A 25,495-nucleotide genomic window follows, 5' to 3' on the forward strand; every position below is an offset into this window, starting at 1 on the left:
CTGACCTAACTTTTTAGATTCTCTGGCTTGTATGGCTTTCACTATGCAATATGGTAATTTGGGGGGGACTCTCATTTAGATATGAAACTTGAAGGATCTGGATGGCTCCACTTTGTAAGTGCTCAATTATCTTCTCTTGAATAGACCACTGGACATCTGGATTTTAACCCCAAACCTGGGGTCCTGAATTTCTTGACACTGCATCTGCCCAATCCCACTCAACTGCCTCTGGGAATCAGAACTCTCCAGAGCATCATTGAGCTTAGAACAAGGAGTTACCAGGGCAACACTGTCCGAGTGGCAAAAATGTTCTGTGGACTTGAAATCCTGGCACTGTTCATATTACCCCATGCAGGCACCTGCTTATCTTAACTACATACGAGTTTTGTTCTAATTGTAATAAAAAACTCTAGCCCCAGGCTTGACTCCCTTGGACTTCCCATAAATAAAAATTTCACCCTGTGTATTAATTTTTGCACGTAGCTCATACACTTCCATTCCTGAATTTTTGACAGTCCTTTTACTACTCCCACAAGCAGAAAAGAAGCCAGGGTAATGTGGATTTTGAACTTTTTTATTTATAATTCTAAAATGCCATCCTGTTTGTCATAATAGACTCACCATGGATGGCAGTAAAACGTAAGCTACCAGGAGTAGCTGAGATAAGAATAGCTTTTCAACAATGGGGCAGCTATTAGAATAGGTAGGAGTATAAATAAAGTCAAGGTTAAAAGTAGGCAAGATTAGGGTTAAGAAGCCCATACTCCATACAGGGATTCAGAAATCCAGGTACTCAGAATGAAGGGTGAGTAATATTAACTGTGCAGATTTTCAGATAAACTTCAGTTTTGTCTCTTTCTTATGTTACTGTTGTTTTTTAGATGCTTTCATTTTTTGTTGATAGACTTTACCTGTAAGGAGCATAACTGTTCTTTACCAGGTTGTTCTTTAACTAACAACACATACCAGAAGGTGTTCATCTGACCTACCACCCCTGCAGGACTGTTGTTTCTATTAATGGGTTTTTGTGGTCCTGATGATTCTGGATAATAATCCTAGGGTTCAGATAACTGCAAATCTCTGATCACCTTCTTGACTGAGAAGGTAATAGGCTACTTGCTGTCTCCATGGGGAGGCTTAATGTTGCCTAAGATCAAGCTGTGATCTCGCCTCTAGAAGACTACCGGAGCCTTCAAAGGATCAGCATGTATCTTGAACTACGGACCGTGGCTCAAGCTAAGACCAGCTACTGCTGAACTAGTATAGTTCCTTTCTCAAGTACAGCCCTGGAACTTCTACCTGATGAATGTGAGATTTTCAATGTGCTTTTTGGAATATGCTGTATATAATTTTTAAAATGTGGTTGAGCTGGGGACTTTCTTCCTTTTAGAAATACTTCAAAAGGAGAAGAACAAAAAGAACAAATACATCCCCACCAACAAAAAGACAATGTTCGGCTAACCTTGTTCCTTCAGGTTGCCCACAGCCCCTTTGGTTCACCACCTGTCATAAATTTGCTCCCTCTGAGCACAAAAGCCTTCTTTGAGGTACAGAGGTTGAGTTTTATCTGCCCCCAGGGATACGGGGTTGCTCTCCTCTGCGATGGAGGGCTCTGGAATACCGTTGTTGGCTTCTTTTGAGACAGGCTTGGTTTTCTAATGAATGACTTGTGAAATGAATTCCAAGGCTCCCTGGGAGACAAACGATGCAAGCTTGTCTTCCCCAGCGTCAAGCATCTGTCTCTGGCACATCAAAGCAAAAGCAACACCTAAGCAAATCAATCCATCCCTAGAATTTCTGTAAAACATTAAATTCCCCAAAGCAAAGCAAAGAACAGGACGGTGATGTGACTCTCACCTTAGATAAAGAAAAACAGTGCTCATTTTGCATCCTGTTAAAATTATTTTCAGGTGGTGAATTCTTTCTATGGTTTGTAAGATCAACTTTTGGCTCAGTTAAGGATTCAACATTTCTAAGGCACTCTAGTAGTGGATAGTGATTGGAGAAATCAAGTACAAATAGTTTCCTAGGTAGAATTCTGTACCATCAGGAGTCCTATTGCCAGGGCATTCGTGTTCTCTAGTAGTTTTTTTTTTCTAAATTCAATTATAACAAGTTTATAAGACTATAGAACTAATCATGAGGAAAATCATTTAGGAAATAAAAGAAGAAAAGCTATGGTGCTTCTTGAAGTTCAAGTTCACTTTGCAAATATTTCTATTATTAAAAGTCATGGAAACTGGGGAGAAAAAAAGAAAACAGGCAAAGAAAAGGTAAGGGCAACTCACTTGCGATTCCCATTGGAGATTGGAAGCTATTTGCAAACTAAAATGTTGGGATGCTTTAATCTAGGCTGTGTTATGTTTCAATGCATCATTAATGGACTAGATCCATTGAGCTCAACACTTAGACTGTGTTTAATATTTCCCAATCAAATGCATTTTGGCCATAGTCATAGCTGCCAACTGTGAAACAGATTACCTTATTCTGTTTTGATAGCTGACATAACAGGAACGAAACGTGAGCAATCCATAGTTATTTTGGTCATTTCATCAACCATGTGACTCCTCCATTGTGGAGCAATTGTCAATTATCACAGCTGAAAGAAGACTGAAATCCTCACAGAATGGTTGCTTCCAAACTATCACATACAGCAAGTTCAATTTTTCTGTACCTGTTTTCTGTAAAATGTGAGGCATATAACATTACTTTCCATTGCTGGAGGCATATTAAGAGTGCCCTTTCATCAAGCTTTCTAACAAAATTTCTCAGAGCCTGCCCAGGGCTGTATCCAGTTCTCTTTTCATGATATAGAAAACATTCTATTAGTAGAACAAAGATGATAAAATTTCTTGCACTCTTCCTAATTTTTGAGTAATAAGCATCTGTGTTATTAATTATTTTTCTGGTTTCCAAGTTTCGAGTCTCTTGCTTCATGATCCTTTTGTAAACCTGGGGTATGGCCAGCTCGTCTGCTAGATTATAGGAGTTAAGGGAACCAGAACCATTTCTCATGTGCCTCCTATTGATCAGAGAGCCTGACACAGCACCTTGAACTTAGAGGACAGTCCAATTTTTGTTGGCTGATTGGATGGATTTAAAACCTGGTCTGATTTTCACCAGAGAGTTCCAACTAATTTAAAAAGCAAGGATGATGGTACTTGGCTAATTGACTATAGGATTATCTGGGATCAATAGCTTTGCTCAAATGAAATAACACCAGAGACCTCTGATTTCCCATCAGAATAGAGCACAAAACATTAAGGTACCCCAAACTACAATGGCTTATTATATTTATATGTATTAGGATAACCTGAGGACTCGTCCTCTGTGTTTGGCTCTATAAACTAGGTTCTATCTGGGGAGGCCTTTTAATCAGGGATAAAAATTATTCTTAGAAGATTGTTTGACTCCTCATTTTAAACAATGTAAAAATATTCAGGTGATACAGTGGTAACAAATCTCCATGATTATATTATGCACAATCAATTGTATAAACTCCAAGGATGTCAGTGAAGAGAATACCAAGTAATGTCCTATAAACATACAGCTGCCTGTATTGATGAGAAATTTGCCAGTTCCATTTTCTCACAGACTTTCTTTTATGATTCTGCCCTATAGTATCTGCATCTAATACAAGCAGTCATAAGCATTTTGGAATCTTGACATTATAATACATCTAACGTTCTTCCTATCCAGCTAGAACTTTAACATACTAAGGATTCTGATAATTCCTGCAATTAATAAAACTGTTTTCCTAGGTAACTTAATCCTCAAGTATATTCAACTTAGAAACCTTTTGTTTACTTTTTTCACATTTTTTTAAAACTAGCAGTTATGAAGTATTATTCTAGGAAATTTTGTGCAATGCCTATTCTACACCAAGCCCTGTACTTTGTGCTGGTGACACAGGATTGCATAAGATAGACAAGGTTCTGACAGGGTCTTACACTCCAGCAGGGAGAGCCAGACAATAAGAACACAAGCAGGTTCTGTTAAGGAAGTTCTCAATGCTACCCAGAGTGAAATGAGAAAGAGTGAGGGGGAGTGGGACAGTGAAGACATATGTCTACCTTAGAAAAGGACTCTCTCAGGAAGCCACCTGCCATTGAACAGACTTTGGGATAGATTTCCTGACAACCTACTGTTGAACTGAAAAAAAAAAAAAGCACAATGTGAGAGTTGTGTTTATTGGGAGCAAAATGAGAACTATAGCCCGGGAGACAGCTTTTCAGACAGCTCTGAGAAACTGCTCTGAAGAGGTGGGGGGTGGGGAGGTCAATATCTATGTGATTTTGGTGAAGGGGGAGTACGTGTGATCAGGGGCACATTTTTGCAGAAGGTTACTGCTAGTCACAAAGAGCAGATGTCACCATGACAGATTTTAATGCTTTTCCAGATATGAGGACATGCAAGAGTTGGGCTCATAAAATCTTCTCCTGAAAATATCTAACTATCTGAAGGCCTGTTTTGCCTGTTTTCCCACAGCACAGAGTGCCTCATTCCTGGTCTCCACCCTGAACTCCTTTCAGGCAGTGTTGAAGGTCAGCAGTTGCAGCAGCTTGTGATTTAATCCTTGCAGAGGTAGATGGCCAGTGCCAACCTTTAGTTGCCGCTACCTAAGGAAATGTTCCAGATGCATCTTTTAAAAGAAAGTATAAACCTGGCTGCAAACCCCTGTAAGTCATTGGAAGACAGAGAACGTTCTATATGAAGAATATACCAGGAGGAGTCCAATAATGTTAGGAATAGTGTGTTCTGCGTTAAAGGGCAGTGTACAAACTTGAGTTTCCTGAAGTCTTGTATGCCCCCTTGCCCGAAGGCCCTGTGTGAAATGGCTTTCCTCCTTCCTCCGCCCACCCAAATGCTTTAAAGCTTAGATGAGTTCCAACTCCTTTATTTATTTATTTATTTATTTATTTATTTATTTATGGCTGCATTGGGTCTTCATTGCTGCCCGTGGGTTTTCTCTAGTTGCGGCAAGTGGGGTCTACTCTTCGTTGTGGTGCACGGGTTTCTCATTGCGGTAGCTTCTCTTTTTGCAGAGCACAGGCTCTAGGCATGTGGGCTTCAGTAGTTGTGGCACGCAGTCTCAGTGTTTCACAGGCTCTGGAGCACAGGCTCAGTAGTTGTGGCGTATGGGCTTAGTTGCTCCTTCACAGTATGTGGGATCTTCCTGGACCAGTGCTCGAACCCATGTCCCTTGCATTGGCAGGTAGATTCTTAACCACTGCACCACTAGGGAAGTCGCCAACTCCCTTATGATTTTTAAATTTTCTGTAGCATTTATAAAGTGTGCTGTGTAATTTAAAGCTCAGTTAGTCTTACACTGTAGTTTGCCCTTGCTTTCAAAGCCAGTTTATAAACCCTTCTATAGATGTGCCTGCCGCATCTCCTAGCAGGATCAGCAAAATACTTGGTGAAGGACCAAATAGTAAACATTTAGGTTTAGCAGGCCAAATATAGTCTCTACTCCTTTTTTTTTCTTTTTTCCTTTTTTAACAGCCCTTTAAAGATGTAAAAAATAATTATTCTTAACTCACAGCCCACACAAAAAGTAACCCATGAACTGGGTTGACCCACAACCATCGTTTATTGACCACTGTCTAGATTATTCTAGAACATTCTCTAGAACAATTTCTGTGACAGTTTTCTAAGAGTAAGGCTTACTTAGGCAAAGATTCAGGACTTAGACATGCTCACACAGAGTTACACACACACACACACACACACACACACTTGCCATAGAAGAATTCAACGTGAAGAAACAGATGGCACAGTGATTCTTAGGCTTGACTACACATTAGAATCATCTGAGAAGCTCTTTAAAAACACCCAGGCTCAGGCCCCACTACAAACAAGTTGAATCAGAATGTCTGGATGGGAGCCCAGGCATCTGTATTTCTTAAAGTGTACCAGGTGATTCTATTTTGCAGCTTGGTTAAGAACCAGTGCTTTACAGCTGTGATTCTCAAGCATTACTACCTTACATTTGTCACCTGTGCTTGGTAAAACTCAGGTTGGTACTCCACCCCCAGAGTTTCTGATTAGGTAGGTCTGGGGTGGGGTCCTAGGGTTTGCTTTTTTCTAATGATTTCCCAGGTGATCCTGATGTTTCTGGTCCGGGGTCTACATTTTGAGAACCATTGTCGTAGAGAATGGAAAAGTGATCTAGGTGAAAGCTTTCCTATAGGTGGGATGTTTTTGGTTTGCTTTGTTGATTGGGCAGTTAGTGGGTATTTTTGTTTGTTTTGTTTTGTTTTGTTTTTCCTCAAGTCTCTAGGGCTCGAGTAAAAGAAAAGTAAGCGAGCAATTTGGAGGCAGGGACCTTGCGAAGGTGCAGAATAAATTCTTAATAAATATTTGTTTAATTTAGGACAAGGAAAGGGCTAATAGGAATAGGAGAGGGAAATAGCTTTGCTCTCTTAATGGAGAAAGAAGAAATCCTGAGTGAATGGCAATAACACTTCCAACCTGCTTTGAACATATCTCCCAATAACACAGAGAATGCCTACAATTGCAGTTGCAAGAAAACCTGGAAAGCCAACAATAGCAGTCAATTTAGTTGATCATATACCCTTGGGTGCAGCATTGTGGGGATCCCAACCAAAAGAGAAAATATGCCAATCTTCAAGAAAGTCAATGCCATGAATACTGGCAAAAATGCATTCTCATTTGAAATGTTCAGGTGTGAGAGTCTTACATGCACATGCAGACTTCATTTAACAAGAAAAGAAGCCCAGAAATGATAACTTTCAGATACTTCTCTCATCGTCCCCTGGAAGAGAACCTGATAAAATTGTGTTTCTCAAAGTGTGGTCCTTGGATCAGCTACTTTGCTATCATCTAGGAGCTGTTTAAAAACAAGTCTTTGTTATGACTTCAGTGGGCCATAGGTACCTTGTCTTCATGGACCTCTTCCTCCATAATGAAAATTGAAAAAAATATTTTTATGATTATGCTAATATAAAGACAGATATATTAATATTATATATGAAAATGTTTCTTCAACCTAAAAGTTCAAGTTTTTCGTCAGATTTTTAAAGAAATTAAAACACTGTCTTGAACCCCTAAGAATGCACCTAGTGGACTAGTCGGCCCTGGTGAGAAACACAGAATCTTAGGCTCTAACCCAGAGTTACCAAATAAGAATCCACATTGTAACAAAATCCCCTAGTGAATCAATAGCACATTAAAGCTTGAGAAGCATTGTTTGTAATGTTCACTAAGGTTAACAAACAAACAAAGGAAAAGTAATTCTGATTTTTCTATATTTTCTGAATCCTAAAAATATGCTACCATGTGCTCTGTGCTACCACAGTCAGCTGTGCATCTCCAGAATTCCCATCAGCCTTGGGGCTGTGCTGTCTAAAATTATGCAGAGCTCTGTATCAGGGCAGACACAAAGGATGTGAAGGGAATCATATCAAGGTTCTTATCCTTTAAAATCACTGAGAAACTGCAGAAGTATGGGATTCTAACAGCCTCTCAATATTTCTGACTGCCCAAAATAGTTCACAGAAACCACTTGAAATCCTGACATTATTTGCTCATATTACTGATAATTATGGACATTATTGCATGATAATACTGGTGATTATAGATTTGTGTATGAGTTGAGGCACCCATTCCCCACTGGCCCTAGAATGGACTAGGGTTATATAATAGATCTAAGCATTTTCACACTATTTTTCCAATAACATTCATAAACACAATGGAAAAAAACAGAAAAAACACTGCATATGTGTTGAAATATAGCTTCACATCTGAGAGAAAAAATAGCCACTCAGTAGTATGGAATTTATCACCAGTATTTGGGACAGCTATTCTAAAGTTCCTCTATCTTAATGATTCTCAAACACTTTTAGTGGTGAAATTCTTTTAAAATTTAAACATTAAAAAGTAAACAGAAATTAACTCAGAATAGGTTATAGACCTAAATGTAAAACACAAAGCTATAAAACATGTAGAAGACAGAACAAGAGTGAATCTAGGTGACTTTGGATTCAATGATGGGTCTTTAGATACAACACCAAAAGCATGTACTATGAAAGAATAAATTGATAAGTTAGACTTCATTAAAATTTAAATGTTTGCTCTGTAAAAGACACTGTTAAAAAAATGAAAAGTCATGAACAGGGAGAAAATATTTGAAAAACACATCTCTGATAAAGGATTGCTATAGGAAATATACAAAGAACTCAAAACTGAACAATAGGATAATAAACAATCTAATTTAAAAATGAGCAAAAAGTCTCAACAGACACCTCACTGAAGAAGGTAGACAGATGGCAAATAAGTATATGAAAAAAATGCTTAACGTCATATGTCATTAGGGAACTGCAAATTAGAACAGCAATTAGATACAACTATATACCTATTAGAATGACTAAAACCCAAAACACTGGCAACACCAAGTGCTGACTAAGATGTAGAGCAACAGGAAGTCTCATTCCCTGCTGGTGGACATGCAAATGGTACAGTCACTTTGGAAGAAAATTTGACAATCTCTTTCAAAGCTAAACATAGTCTTACGATACAATCCAGTAACAGCACTCCCAGGTATTTATTAAAATGAGTTGAAAACTTATGTTCACACAAAATCTTACACATGAATATTCACAGCAGCATTATTCATAATCACCAAACATTGGAAACCATTAAGATGTCCTTCAATAAGTAAATGGGTAAACTGTGGTATATCTATACAATGGAATATTATTCAGTGTTAAAAAGAAATGAGCTACCAAGCCATACAAAAACATGGAGAAACCTTAAATGCATATTGCTAAGTGAAAGAAGCCAATGTGAAAAGGCTGTATACTATATGATTCTAACTATTTGATCGTCTGGAAAAGGTTTTACTGCTCGGTGAAAGATTATTGGTTGCCAGAGGTTTAAGGGGAGGACAGGAGAGAAAAATAGATGGAACACAAGGAATTTTTAGAGCAGTACTACTATTCTATATGATCCTGTAATGGTGGGTGCATTTGCATCCACCCTGAAAAATGACATTATACATTTGTCAAAATTCTTAGAACTATACAACAGGAAGAGTGAACCCTAATGTAAGCTATTCATCTTAGTTAACATGTATCAATAATGGTTCATCAGTTTATAACAAACGTACCACACTAATGCTAATAATAGAGGAAGATGTTAATAATATAGAGATGTTAATAATAGGGGAAATGGTATATAGGAGGAAAGAGAGTATATGGGGACTCTGCATTTTCTGCCTAATTTTTTATCAACCCAAAACAGCTCAAAATATAAAGTCTACTCATTAAAAAAATAAAATAACACAGCACTGCTCTACAGGACAGGGGAACGGAAGGCTCAGAATCTTCCCCCATTTTTCACAGAAGCCATCACTCTATGCAGACTGCTGAACTCATCAAATTTTTTATAGCAAAAAAAAAAAAAAAAAATAGTGATAATTACCTTCAGTGAATCCCAGACTTCAGTCTTGACAAGTTCTGGACCTGGACTGCATATACAACTGTTGTGCAAGAAACCTGGGTGAATACTGCAAGAGTATCATAGCCACTACATACTAGGAAACATATCAACCATTTTTCATTATTCAGTCTTCACAATAATCTGCCAGTTGGGTTGTAATATATCCTCTCACAGAAAAAAAAAACAAAAACCTTCAGAGAGAGAATGTGATTTCCTCAAAGTTACATAGTACATTATCCTGAGTCAAGTTTCAGACTCTGACTGATTGCAAACCTCTACTTGGGCCCTTTCCGTTGTGCAACATTTTTCTCAACTCTGTGAGAATTCCCTTTAGCTCTAACCCCTGATTTTTGGTGTGTGATATTTGACATTGGTACACTGTACTCAAAACATTTTTCCGGAAAGATAGTTACATGTCTTCTTCAAATATTAGCATTCTCCTGACTGGCTTGTTTGTTGGTAATACATCCAAATGCCAACTTGACAACTTCCAAACATGTCCCTGCTCCAATCAGACATAAGCTACCTGTGTTCTTTTAGGACACGAGCAGCAGCAGGCTACAACTCTCATGGGAACAAGATACGGTCAAGATTAAAACAAGCCAGAGATGGTTGGGGATGCAAAACCGTAGCATACTTTCAAAGGAAGAAGTGAGTAAAGAAATGAGCAGTAGGGCTTCCCTGGTGGCGTAGTGGTTGAGAGTCCGCCTGCCGATGCAGGGGACACGGGTTCGTGCCCCGGTCCAGGAAGATCCCACATGCCGCGGAGCGGCTGGGCCCGTGAACCAAGGCCGCTGAGCCTGCGCGTCCGGAGCCTGTGCTCCGCAACGAGAGAGGCCACAGCAGTGAGAGGCCCGCGAACCCCCCAAAATAAATAAATAAATAATTTAAAAAGAAATGAGCAGTAATATCCAGAAGCAAAAAAATAAATAAAAACAGGAACCAAGAGATACACCCACAGCATGAGATGAACAATCCAGAAATAAACAGAGATAAAGATGAAGACAGAACTGAAATCAGTAGGAAGATATACTGAACTACTGTGAGATGCTGAGCTAGGCTGCCTCATCCCTGGAGCTTTTATTATGCTTCCTAAGATGAGTCAATTTACAGGTTGAAATATATGGCTGTGTGCTAAGCACTATGCCAAATTATGATATATTATCTCATGTAGTGGTCAAAGAAAACCCAATGAAAAAGACAGCATTATCTCCATTTTACAGATGAGAAAAGCGTGACTCCAAAAGCTTACACAACTTCCTGATGATAAGTAAGAGCAGAGACTCAAATGCAGATGATTCCAGAATTGGTGATCCCAGACACTGTAATGTGCTGCCTTGCTACTAAATATTAGGTGGTGATAAATTACTACTCTCTTGCACTTTTAAAAATATCTGTTTCATTCATTTCAGCAATATTAGTGGCCATAGTTCATATGGAATGGCCCCTTTCGTCAAAGAAGCTTTAAGCGTGAGGAAAGCGTGGCAGGGTTGCATGGTGGTTCCAGGCTAGTCAAGCCTTTTTTTGATGCATTAGAGACCTGCCAGCAAGGCCAACCACTCTGGCAGCACCAAAAGCCCCAATTTGTTCCCCTTTTGTGCCCCCAACACCAAGTACTGGGGCTGCCTAGAACTTAGAAAGCGTTTAACAGATGCTTGATTAAGGAATGATAAAGGTATACTATTAGCATTATAGATGAGAATGAACTCAAAGTCAAACATACTTGTGTTCAAACCTTGGTTCCACATATCACTTATTCAATGTATGACCTTGGTCAATTTAGAGTCTCACTGAGCCTCAGTTTCCTTGTCCATAACATGGGCCATCATCATCATATCTACCTCACATTACTGGAATGATTAAAAAGAGATTAGACACTTAAGGCATTAAGTACGGTGCCTGCTGTATAGAAGGTAATAAACAGTAACTCCTGTTTCATCTTATTTCCGACATCATCTGTTGTTTGAAAGGGTTTAAAAACAAAAAGCAAACTTGCCCATTTAATAGCCTAGAGTTTACAGTCGTTTTAACATTGAAATATATCCTTCTAAAGTTGATATTAATAGATCTATCTTATTTAGGGTATTAATTGTGAAATATAGGAGATGACTTTCTCAATGAATGGTAAACTAAGTAGCAAAAGTTATCTTCTTTGCAAATTAGAAGCCCTATCTCACATATCTGGTATCTGTTCACCCTTTGAATCCCACTAATCCTCATTTCTTCAAGTTGTGGCCGTTTTATGAAAGTCACAGCAAAAAAAAGAGCTCCGATTTGTCAATTACACTTCATAGATATGAGGGCGCACAGATAAAATCTATTAGGCCAGCAGGGCACCCATTAATGCCCCAGGGGCAGTAATTAAATCCGGATGGAAAAATAACTACAAATATTTCCCCAAAACAGAACCAGATGTTTTGGCAACGGGATGAATGCTCAAACCTGAAAAACTCCACATGCCACGGACAAAAGCTCTTCAGAAGCAGCCCTTCTGTGAACCGTGAGCTGCACACCGTCTCAGCCTGCCGGCAATGTTAGATAAGAGCGAAAAAGGCTCCCCTCGTGCATAACTTCCGTCCATCAGAGGCACAAACAGACAATTGGAAGAACCCTCAATGTATTAAAAGCACCTCTAATAATGAAGCCAAACGCGAACACATTTATATTTCCACCTGTGAGGCCACAATCGATTCACAGTGGCGCTCCAACTTAGTCAGGCCTCATATATCATCTTTCTAGGTAGCTTACACAGGATACAATTTCCGAATTCATAGGCAGTAAACATATTAATTATTGCCATATTCATTTAGTGTTCAATTAACAAATGAAAACTTAAAATGCATTTGCATGGCTGGCCAAAGGTGACCTGAGGGACCCCTAAATAACCAATATCCTTTTCATTTTTATTTCTATCTTTATTTTTTTAAATTTATTTATTTTTAATATTTTGGGCTGAGTTGGGTCTTTGTTCCTGCGCGCAGGCTTTTCTCTAGCCGCAGCGAGCGGGGGCTTCTCTTCGTTGCGGTGCGTGGGCTTCTCACTGCGGTGGCTTTTCTGGTTGCAGAGCACGGGCTCTAGAGCAGGCTTCAGTAGTTGTGGCGCACGGGCTTAGTTGCTCCGCGGCCTGTGGGATCTTCCAGGACCAGGGCTGGAACCCGTGTTCCCTGCATTGACAGGCGGATTCTTAACCACTGTGCCACCAGGGAAGCCCTATTTCTATCTTTAGATTGTTGCTTTTTTTTTTTTTTTTTTTCCCTAGCTTGCTTCCCTTAAGAAGTCCACTCTGGCCTGTTTCCTCTCTCAACACATCATTTAGATATGTTGACAAAATGTTTTCCAGCGAGGCAGAGCTCACTCTTGTCCTGGCATGTAATATCTACTATGAAGCTATCATGATACCCTGTCATGAAATGAGATGAGAAAAGTTATTTGATCCGTGGAGGCTTAATAATGGTGGCACTGGTTTCCATCAGCAAGGCCAGCAGCAGAGTGTAAGAGGAGACCACAATCAGCCAGACTTTAATTCAGCGCAGTGTGCCGCCTTGAGCATCAGGAAGACAGAAATAAGAAGCTGGCTAGCCACTGAATCTGCACAGCACTGTGGAGTACAGCAGAGTGACACCGACTACCATCTCCTTAGGCCGGTGAATTTCATTCTGTCAAGTCAATTGCTACCCTCGTACCTCTCTTATTAGTGTTAATTTATCTCCAGTGTTAAGGAGGTTAGTGACACTATTATTTTCTCTGCTACTGAGCTTTACTGCATGTCTGCAGGATGATATTCCAAGTAACCTCACCAGAGGAAGGAATCACAGAGAAAGACCTATCTGAACAATAAATAACCTTTAAAAATAATGTGTCCTTCAGAGAGAGGAAATAAAGCGGTATAATGTTAATTGTGGAGACTACGGAGGAAACATTTTTCATTCATCAAAAGAGAAAGCATAATTGGTTGCACATTCCCTAAACACAGTATCACACGAAATCCTACATTAAGAACTGAAGTTATACTTTCAAGAGGTTCCCATCAATTTGAACTGAAATTCTCTGAGGTAAGAGTTAGAGATATTTTCTAATTCTTTTTGTTCTATTTTTCTGTCAAGTACTCCCTCATAGACCTGAGCCTTCCATGGTGAAGAGGCACAGGTAGGAAACACGCCGCCTTAACTCTCTTGCTACCAACAAACCATATATTCGAAATGCTAGAGTTTCCTCCAGTGACCAGCTGAATGACCCTTTTGCCTGCCCTCCACCGTGCCCAACTCCCTACCCCCAGCTCATGATTTGTATTGTGACTTGCTGATCTGCTAATAGCCAACTTTCTAAAATGTATGTGTATAAGCGTTCACGGAACTATAAACACGATTTGGAATGTTAATTTAAAATTATCATCTAATATAACGAGAGAGATAGGTTGGAGTCCTCTGTGGCTCTGTGATTTGATGATTCTCATTGAAAACACTGTTCTTGAAATTCTGTGGGAGATAATCAGTTCATTATTATATAGTTAGACTTCTTTTGTTCGTTGTAAAACCCTGACCCTTTAGCATGATTTTAAATTCCACCCACAGAGAGAAAAATATCTGCTCTTCATGAAATTTACCAACTGATAATTCCCAAGTACTACATAGCAAATGATTCCTAACATAAACAGCAGTAAAATGTGAATAAAAATGTTAAATCACCTCTCCGTCTTTTAATATTCTCTCACTTGAGGAGCGATGTTGAGCTAGCTGAAGCAAGTGTTAAAATGGTTACATAGAGGCTTATAGGCGTTTGCCGATGGAGAATATACATGGGACTTCACCATGTCAGGTCTAAGCCATTGCTGAAGTCAGATTCAAGTCTTTCAGATATCCGTTCTTTTAGAAAAAGCAGATCGCTTATTTTCCTGCACCTCGTCGCTCTCTCTTGCCTTGCATTACCTGTACTTCTTCTCTTTCAGAGGTCCTTTCCACTAAGAACCCGTAGTTGAATCACCTTGTGAGCGTTACACTTTAAAGTTAGTAGGAAAAAACAAAGATGAACTGAAATGCTGATGCTGAGAAGTCAGCTGGGTTTACTCACTACCCAGGTGATTTTCTCCTTTTCACCACCTTTGCAGAATACAATTCAAACTTACGTATGCTTTCTCAACAGTATAAAATATTTTATGTCATGGACTTCTGGGATTACTCTTAAATAGTCGAAATTATAAATATTAGCTCTATGAATCAGTAGCCACATACAGACATACATAGGTATATATAATTTTTCCCCTTTTGACAGACAACTCTTTGAGTCATCTATTTTTTATTATCTCTTCCTTATGGACAATGTTTCCCACCACATAAGGAAATTAACAGCGGTTGTAATGGACAAGGAAAAGGCTTGGCCAATGTTAATTCAATATCTACCTGGTGCTTTAGACTCGTGAACTCTTATGACAACGAGAAGAGTGTATACACTCATCCCCTGTGACCACACAAGGATACTAAAACTTAGAGAAGCTGGGTAATTGTAGGGATTGCACAGCTGTTAGTGCCAATGGAAATGACTTCAAGGCTCGTGTGTTCTTTTTACTACACCTCTCCGCCTCTCAGTTTTGTGCATCTTGCATTGCTGTGCCCCAGCCTGGGAAATAACTAACATCTCCAGGCTAAACGTTGGTCTAGACAACAAGGATTTTCCCCCATTTTGACATTAACCCTGAGCACCTAAAGGAATGTGTTTGGGTTGGGAATCAATGTGTTTTGAAAACGATTCACATGTCCCTAGTAAAAATTAGAGATACAAAGAGTAACTTAATCATGCCCATTAGTACTATGTTTTGTATGGTATGTTATTTCCTACTGGACTATTTCATAAATATGCTACTGGTTGCAACCACAGGCAACCACTTAAGTTAATTTAAGTCCTCGTGGTTTGGAAGGGTACTGCTAAACTGATTCAAAAGAGAAGCTAAAGAATCAGGATCAGGAAAGAGAAAGGAGGTGAGGGAGGCTGGAGATAAGAAATAATCTGGGAAGAGCCTTGTCACCACTGCACAGCTCTGCCACCACCGAGCGCAGACCCCAAGGTGCCTACCACTCTGCTGGCTATGCCGTCTCTAAGCCAGATCACCCACTTGACGTTCAGAGTTCTGGGTGAGGGGATCAGACTGGCTGAGCCTAGTCACCTGCCCTTCCTTCCCTCTGGCCTCCGTGGGATGGGGAGAAATTGGATACATTCTGTAGTAAAGTCGTGACCCAACCTCCCATGTAGCAGAGTCATGTAGCAGAGACTCACCAAAACCAGAAAGGGGGTTCTTCTGCAAAGCAGGCAAAAAAGAAACCAAAACAAGTATCCACTACAAGTAGCCTTGAAAGACTCTTCCAAATGGTTCTATTCACCGTAAATTATATTCATTTATATGTATTTGAGTGACAACATAGGGAAATGAATAGCGTTTTCTTTAATTCCCGAGTCTCTAAGTTTGTTTGTTTCTGCTTTGTTTTAAATATATCAATCAAATACTTGTTTTTCACCAATATTACAAGTGACCAGTGTGATATGAGAAAGCGTCTCATAAGAGTTCAATTTATACCTCTTTTCATTATTGCAACTTGGAAACATGAAAAAATATCGCTCTTGGAAAACTTAGTACCCAAGAGGGAGCTGTGATCTGATGGAGCTTAAGTTAAGAGTCCTGCTTTCCAGCCCATGTTCTACCACCTACTCTGTCTGAACTCTGTACTCCCATTACTGCTCTGAGCCCCTCTCCCTCATTCGTGAATTAGGGCTAATAATACCCTGGCAGGATGTCTCTGAGGGTGAAATGTGGTAGAACCCAGCAGATAGTAAGCACTCAATGTTTATGAAAGCTATGTTTATCTTTTTGCAGAATTGCATCCAATGGTTATAAGCTATTAATCATCACAATTTCTTCCCATAACTGCTTTATGCTCTAAAGAGCAACTCGATATCCTAAGTATTCTAAACTGGCAGTTCAGAATAGTGTTACCTTCACTGGGTTTTAGAACTTAAACCACAACTATAAATCACATTCATCTCAAACCTTTATATGATTGAGATTCTCTCAGAAGGAACTCATTTTGCCCTGGGGTGCTTCATCAATTGATAAACCATCCTGGTGAGGATTCCAAGTGTGTTTGTAGCATTTGAATAAGATAATGTAGAAGAACTCAGGCACAGAGAAGTGTAAAGCATACTTCCTGCCCTCTTGGGAACTTATGATTTAGTTGAGAAGCAATGGACAAAAGCTGACATGTATACACCCACACCATTAGTAAGCTAGATACACATTTGAGTACACTACCCAACACCGCTGTTTGAACTCAAGGACTCAATGATCGTTAGTTTAGCATAAGCAGGAAAGAGGAAGGTTAGAATTTACAGAAAATGTTGGTTCTTGAAAAGTTAAAGGAAGAGTAAAATTTGAATCGGAGAGGAGAGAGAGTTTAGCCAAGTAATAAAGGATAAGCTACAGTAGGATGGAATAGGAGTGTTTTAGTGTGTGCTAGAGAAAACTTTTTTCAATATATGGAGCTTTCAGTGAACCAAAGAAATCCTTGGAGGTCCCCATTTCTCACTTCTGGAGTGAATTTCCCATTTTCTTTTATACCTGAAAATTAGTTTGATGTGTCATCTGTTCCCATAACATTCTTGGTAACCTCTCTCATCTTGAACTAATGTATTGATCATAACCATCAAACTATTTTTGAGTCATATTACTACACTTTATATAAATTCTCTTTTCCTGTTCATGAATATATGTCTTAAATTGTCCATTTAAAAAAAAATTATTTCCCCCTTAATGGTTCTAGGATCCCTGGAGACTTTCCATGTCTCCTTGCCCCAGGACTTTTCACCCATATGGAGCAGAAAAAGAGTATTCCAAAGGGACACTTACATTTACAGTATTGAAGGCAGCTCGGGGACTTTAATTTAGATGCCAAGGGGTTCTTAACAAAATCATTTTGTGAGCCTCTGTTTGAAATGTTATTTTTATGATGCCAGCTATGGTAATTGTGCTGTCCCTGGAGTATTAGAACTAGGTGGTTAATATCCACGGTGATTCAGGCCATCATTGTTAGACTAGGTGTTTATTGCCCTGTTCGCATCAGATGATTGCTGATTGTTTTTCTCAGTAGAATCATAAATGTTTTTCCGTCTCTTGGGGCATTTTATTTTCCTCTCTTAGAATGCTACTTCTCTGTAGACTCACGGTACTTAAAGTCTACCTTTATCCTCAGTCCTGCTGATAGTCACACTGAATGGGCTTGGGATCCCTGGGTAGACTTACTGAGTATTAATTCCAGATTTCTCAATGTCTCAGTTGAGAAATTATGTCCATACTATTTACATCGCTTTACCTTTAAAAAATTGGTTTCGTGGGCTTCCCTGGTGGCGCAGTGGTTAAGAATCTGCCTGCCAATGCAGGGGACACGGGTTCAAGCCCTGGTCTGGGAAGATCCCACATGCCGCGGAGCAACTAAGTCCGTGAGCCACAACTACTGAGCCTGCGCGTCTGGAGCCTGTGCTCTGCAACGGGAGAGGCCGTGACAGTGAGAGGCCCGCGCACCGCAATGAAGAGTGGCCCCCGCTCGTCGCAAGTGGGGAAAGCCCTTGCACAGAAACGAATACCCAACACAGCCAAAACTAAATAAGTAAATTTAAAAGGCAAAATGTTAACAGGTGGTTATAAATTTTTTTTTTTTTTAATTGGTTTCGTGAAGTAATTTTGCCAGTACCACCCCTGGGGTTAATGAAATTATGCAACTTCTGTTCTAATGGATTTAATTAAGACTTTCTGGGAATTTGTTACAATAGCAAAGGAGCATTAAAAGGCAGCCCAGACTTACTCTCATGGTCACAGAGCAAATGTATATACGACAGTTGTCGGAGATGCTCTTAGATGAGACCAGAGCTCCATCAAGGTTTATTAAGTTAATATTGGTGATGGACGCTCTGAGACTCAGACAGGTGGCCTTGTACACTAACAATCTCATTTAATGAACCCGAAGGATACTGGAGTAAAAGACCTATATTCATAATTCAACTTGCCCACGGCCTCCAATATGCATGGAACAATAACTGAAACAAGAGCAAAATAGACGTCACAGAAAGAAGAAAACAGAACACAAGAAAACAGGTTGCTTTTTTATGTTGTCTATCTATTATTAATTTTTATTGAAGTATAGTTGATTTACAATGTCATGTTAGTTTCAGGTATATAGCACAGTGATTCAGTTATACATATATATGTATATACATCTATTCTTTTTCAGATTCTATTCCCTTATAGGTTATTACAAAATATTGAGTATAGTTCCCTGTGCTATACAGTAGGTCCTTGTTGGTTATCTACTTTATGAATAGTAGTATGCATATGTTAATCCTATCCTCCTAATTTATCCTTCCCACCCCTCCCCTTTGATAACCATAAGTTTGTTTTCTATGTCTGTGGGTCTATTTCTGTTTTTTAAATAAGTTCATTTGTATCTTTTTTTTTTTTTCAGATTCCACATATAAGTGATATCATATGATATTTGTCTTTCTCTGTTGGGCTTACTTCACTTAAGCATGATAATCTCTAGTTCCATCCATGTTGCAGCAAATGGCATAATTTTTTATATACCATTCCACAGAATCCTGTGACCTTTTTTGTGGTTTATGCTAAAGAGCTAATCTCCTCAAAGATTGGCCATCGACCACATATGTGTGGAAGGAGGAAAGTCTTGCCTGCCTTATATTACTTTTATTCTTTGTTTTCACTTAGCAAGCATAAATTGAAGGCTTATTGTGGTTCAATCAAGCTACATTCTGTCCTTTTCAAATTGTAGAAGAAAAATACAAATGAAGAGAAAGAGGGATTGAGTTTGCGGGAGATGCTTGCATATCAAATGCTTGCATATCAACACCTACCTCCTTAAAATTTTATTAAAATGACACTTTGAGTAACCCAGGTGTATTAGTTCTCTATTGCTGTATAACAAATTACCCCACAACTTATTTATCTCCCAATCCCTGCATGTCAGGAATCCAGTTGAGGTTTAGCAGGGTGCCTCTGTCTCAAGGTCTCTCAAGGGGTTGCAGTCTTATCTAAGGCTTGACTTGGGGAGGATCTGCTCCAAGCTCACTCACCTGGTGTTGACAGTCCTCAGTTCTTTGCTAGCTGTTGGACTGAGAGCCTCAGTTTCTTGTTGGCTGTTGGCCAAAGACCCACCTCACTCAGTTCCTTGTCATATATGCCTCTCCACAGCCATATCATAACGTGGCAGCTGGCTTCCTTCAGAGCAAGAATGCAAGAGAGAATGTGATGATGGAAGTCATGGTCTTTTTGTAACTTGACCTAGGAAATGACATCCCATCACTTTTGCCGTATTCTGTTTGTTAGAGTCAATAGGTCATGAATACTAGAGAGTGAGGATTATTGGGGAACATCCGAGAGGCTATCTGCCGCACCTACCTATAGGCCTGCAGATGTTAAGACCATTTTCTTGCCAATGAAGAGATAAAGATTAGAAGTAAAGTTCTCAAAATGTTCAACCGGGCTGAGGTGTTCATATGTGGAAGTGTCCGCTGTCCTGGTCTTCCCAAGATACTCATGATTTAAGCCTGTTGTCCTGGTGTGACTATGAATAAATGCCCCATTCACTTTCAAAATTGTCCAAATTTGAATGATAAATTATATCAGAGCTATTCAATTAAACTTTCAGTACTGATGAAAATATTCTCTATCTGTGTTGTTCAATATGTAGAAATGTGCAACTACTGAACACTTGAAATATAGCTAGTGCAATTGAGCAACTGAATTTTAAGCTTTTATTTTCTTTTAATTAATTTAAATGTAAATAGCCACATGCAGTTAGTGACTACTGTATTGGACTGTGTAATACTGTGTGGTTACTCCAAGGATAGCCCTCTTTAATGGGCTAGAGAATCTGAGATGGAAGCCCGTTCAGTTTGATCCCCTTCTGCTCAATGCAGCAATCTAGAGCACATCACTTTAACTCTCTAGACATCAAATGAGGAACACTCATCTGTAAAAGGAAGTCAAACTTCTCAGAAGCTTTGATTTCACCTCTTATCCTCACTTTCTCTCTTGCCATTTCAGTTACTCTGGTCAGGATGCTGTCCTCTGCCACTATCTCTCCACAAACGTGCTCTTGCTAAATTCATGGATGACCTCTAATTTGACATATCCCATAGAATTTTAAAAAATTTTTACTTTACATTGGATTATAGTTGATTTACAATGTTGTGTTAGTTTCAGGTGTACAGCAAAGTGATTCGGTTATACATATACATATATCTATTCTTTTTCAAATTCTTTTCCCATTTAGGTTACTACAGAAAATTGAGCAGTGCTATACATCAGGTCCTTGTTGGTTATCTATTTTATTTTTTTCTTTATTTTTTTAATTTTTTTTTTTTATTTTTGTGGAATGTGGGCCTCTCACTGTTGTGGCCTCTCCCGTTGCAGAGCACAGGCTCTGGACGCGCAGGCTCAGTGGCCATGGCTCACGGGCCTAGCCGCTCCGCGACATGTGGGATCTTCCCAGACCGGGGCACGAACCCGTGTCCCCTGCATCGGCAGGCGGACTCTCAATCACTGCGCCACCAGGGAAGCCCCCCTTGTTGGTTATCTATTTTAAATATAGTAGTGTTGGGCTCCCCTGGTGGAGCAGTTGTTAAGAATCCGCCTGCCAATGCAGGGGACACGGGTTCCATCCCTGGCCCAGGAAGATCCCACATGCCACATAGCAGCTAAGCCCATGAGCCGCAGATACTGAAGCCCATGTGCCTAGAGCCCATGCTCCGCAACAAGAGAAGCCACCACAATGAGAAGCCCGTGCACCACAACGAAGAGTAGCCCCCACTCGCTGCAACTAGAGAAAGCCCGTGCACAACAACAAAGACCCAACACGGCCAAAAATTTAAATAAATAAATTTACTTTTTAAAATAAACATAGTAGTGTTTATATGTCAATCCCAAACTCTCAATTAAGGTTTTTAAGTCTCATCTTTCTAAATTTCTGATTATTCCTGATTTTTGAAGCATTTTTCTCATATCTATGACATCAATCTCTATTAGTTTTCTCATCTCTCTGGTTGGTATTTCTCAGTCTCCTTTATTTTATCTTTTCTTTTTCTTCCTATCCTCTAAATTCAGCAATCTGGAAGGATTATGTCAATTTTAACTTAAGGACATATCTCAAACCAATTCAATTCTTTCTGTCTCTACTACATTCAGCATAATCCAAGCCATCATCAACTTATTCATCATCATGGAATCATAATTGGTCTGGTGGCTTCTGGTCTTGCTTTTTCCCATTCAGCAGACAGTGATCTTTATAAAACACAGGTAAAATCACCTTCACTCCACTTCTTAAAACCATTAGAAATTGCCTAAAAACACCACATTATCTGTCTCCAGGCTTCCTAGACCTTTATTTCATGCCATTCTTCCTGACCTCCAGCCAAAGAGGACTTCTTTGAGTTCCTCAAATATACCAAACACTTCTCTGGACCGGTGTCTTTGCCTGGTCTGTTTCCTCTACTTGGAATATCCTTCCTTGACTTGGGTAACTCCTCATTTTTTCACTGTGCCAAGTCTTAACTTGTAAAATCACTCCTTATAAGATCATCCCAAACAAATTCAGAACATCCTTGTCTTTTCTTTTATAACATTTATTGTAACTGAATAGGTTTATTCATTTAATGTATGAACTTCTAACTATAAACTATTAGCTAAGGATTATGTCTGTTTTGTTTCATATTGTACAAAATGTCGAACACAGTGCCCGGCACATACTAAGTACTCGATAAATATTTGTTGATCGAATAATTTCCTTCCATAACGTAGTGCATCATCTGGCATTGGCCTCAGCAACAGTTTGAAATTCCTCTGAGGCTAGTTTAATGTTGAATGCTCTTTGATGATTCATCTGGGTACTCAAGTCAAGCCCTTTCTAATCTGTTTTAAATTTTTGGCAGTTCTCATGTTTGGAGAGTTGATGAAGTTTCTCTGGTGTCTAGGAGGATAAAAAGGACAGAACAAAGGAATTTGAACTGGGTATAGTCAGACTGTGCCCATGGTTTTGTGCCTTTAAGATCATGTTCCCAGCTCCAAGAGTATCACCAAGCAGCTGATAAGAATAATGTGCTGAATACCTGGTGAGTTCTTAACTCAGACTTCAAATCCAACTGTCTCTTGTTACATCTCTGGCCATCCCATTCCAGGCTGGACTTCTGTCCTTGACTGTTTTGGCTTCCTGAACAGTTTTATTGATTGGCTTGGATATAGACCTTGCTCTTTTGTATTTCATATGTGGTTAATTTTTAACCTAATAAAAGGATACACAGTCTACTTTGTCATCTTCTCTGCCTCTCTCCACCCTTCCCTGCCTCCCTCCCATCACATCCTAGTAGGTTGCTTTTGTGGGCAGCCTTGATCTGTTTTGGTATGACCAAGCCTTGCCTTCCCTCTCTCAATCTCAAAAGGTGATGTAATCAATGCCTGCAGAATTCCTCCTTACTTATATAAGGCTTTTGGTTTCAATGATTCACAGAAAAAACTAATTCTGCTGTAAAATCTGAGTAATAACCCATCAAAATTAGAGGTGTTGGGAAGGAGACTAATTCTGGCAGTTGATGGCACTCTCCAGAGAGTCTGTGCCCTCTATATTTGTGGCATCCTCTGATGACTTTTAAACATTTGCTATAGTTCATGTCACATGAACTCAATGTTTCACTTTCTCAGAAAGTCTCTGATATTCTTCTCTTAATCTTTCTGTCTGCAAAGGCTGATTCAAAGACTAGACAAGGCAAGTCCACTGCTTTATTGTTATAATTTCTCATAGTTTAGAGAATGTTTCCAGAACAAATAAATCTTCCAATTTCTTTTAATATTCTACTATTGTAAAACTACATTTCTGTAAAAACATATCCATATGCATATTCATTAAAAATCCCATTAATACAAAAGTATACCAGGATACAGTCTCTCTTACCCAATACTACTATTAATGTGCTTTACAGTTCCCTGCCCTGCTGAGGCCTCTGCCCTTTAGCTAACACGACTATGTTGAGATGTCAAATATATTTGCGTGTGACCTTGAACAACTCATTAAACTTCCTGAATCTCAGTTTCTGTATCAATGAGGTAGACATAAATAGTACCAGCTGCCTCGATGTGTTATGTAACAGGACATGGGCACCAACTGAGAGAGAGATTGGAAAACTATGCCAGCTTCTCTTATGTCCAGGGATAGTGACCAAATCACCTTGGAGCAGACCTTGTTTATTCAAGGAAGAGTCTCCTAAATGTCTGATTTGTAGTTATACAAATGTAGGGTGAATAGATTCCTACTGTCTAAGACCAAAAGTGTAACAAAATCTTGACTCTGTCAAGACTGCATTTTCTGGAGACCTCTGATATGAAAAGCTGGTCACTGTGGAGAAGCAGAACAATTTTCATAAGGATTCTAGGGTCTTTGGGAAAGGATAATCCAAGACCCACAATCCCTACTCACAGTGATGTGACATAAAAAAGATGTATTGGGATGGACCAGGATAGTACTCAAGAGTCAGGGTCAGGGAAGAGATGATATCAGGCTGACACAGTGGTGGGCTTTGGGACACAAAAGCTGAGCAATGAAGTATGAGCTAAGGAGCTCCAAACCTGTACCCAAATTGGGTCACTGCTGTGTCCTGGGAAAGGACAGAGAGAGTCAACAGCTGCAGCAGGCAAGCCTTACCGTGGATGTTCATGACCAGTCTTTAAAAGGAACACTCTGGGGCTCCAAGAAACAACAGATCTGATTCTCATGTTCTCTTCCTCTCCTCTTCTTTTTCCTCCTCCTCCTCCTCCTCCTCCTCCTCCTCCTCCTCCTCCTCCCTCTCTGCCTCCTACTCTCTTTGACACTGTAAAAAACATGAAATCCCTATCAAATAAATAGGCCCCAGCATTCTTGGAAAATTTTGAGGCGGTCAACTTCATAAAGAAAGTACTAGATTTTATGTGCATAGTTCAGGTAAGCAAAGCAGCAAATGATTTAAAAACATATAGAGGGGAGGTATATATTTATATCTTGAGCCAGTAGAGAAGATCATATTATTTATAACAGTGAAAGAGTTTTGTAAATAACAATACTCTGTAGAAAACATAAGGGTTTTCCGCAGCTTTTGCCTGTGACGGCTTCCTGAGGCCCAGTATATTCCCAAATTAGCCCAGATCATCTGAAGGAGCTGTCAGAAATCAACCAAGATCTAAAATAAAAATGAGTCTTCAAAAAAAAAAAAGAATCTTTCAAGAAGTAGTTAGAGCTCTCCTTAACTCTAAAATAAGATAAATAAGATGGTGTTAAGGGTATATCTGACACATCAACTTTAGACTAAAGGATACCATAAACTAACCAGCTCAGATTTTGCACAACAAAAGCTAAGGCAAGGCCTTTGTAATTTCCCAGTTCTCGTGGAAATTGTAGAAAATAGTAGAGAACAACCAAGATACCACTGACCCCTGGGTCCTGTACCTTACCTCTGTTGGGAAGTGGCTGCCATCTCCTATGTGTCCAGGAAAGAGATTCAACTTTGGGACCTGGGGATTTCCACTCTTAGCCAAGTTTTGGGCCTTCAGCTGGCTCCCCAGCTTTCTTCCCAAAACTGTACCACAGAGACCACCATCCTTAGCCAAGTTCCTCTGGCCACACTTCAGACGAGGTCTCTTCCTTAGGCATTCATTATGCAGCCCAGCCCATTCCTCTCCATACAGCAACATAACTTGTGTCTCCTTTTTATGTTGTGTTTTCATTGTTTCCTTTTCTTGCAAAACAACATAACAACCCAACTACTCTTCTCTACCATTTTCCACACCCATGGTCCTCTGTTATACCTACTCCCAAATTCCAGCTTCTAAAATCAATTTCCTGTACCTACAAAGTGTTCTGAAATTGTCAACTTGGTCTTCTCACTATAGCCTATAATAGTGCCTGGTATATATCATGGACTCCATAAATATTTTTTAAATTAACTATTTTTCTTAATG

The sequence above is a fragment of the Kogia breviceps genome, chromosome 2 (genome assembly GCF_026419965.1).
Source record: "Kogia breviceps isolate mKogBre1 chromosome 2, mKogBre1 haplotype 1, whole genome shotgun sequence".
In the NCBI taxonomy this organism is placed as follows: domain Eukaryota; kingdom Metazoa; phylum Chordata; class Mammalia; order Artiodactyla; family Physeteridae; genus Kogia; species Kogia breviceps.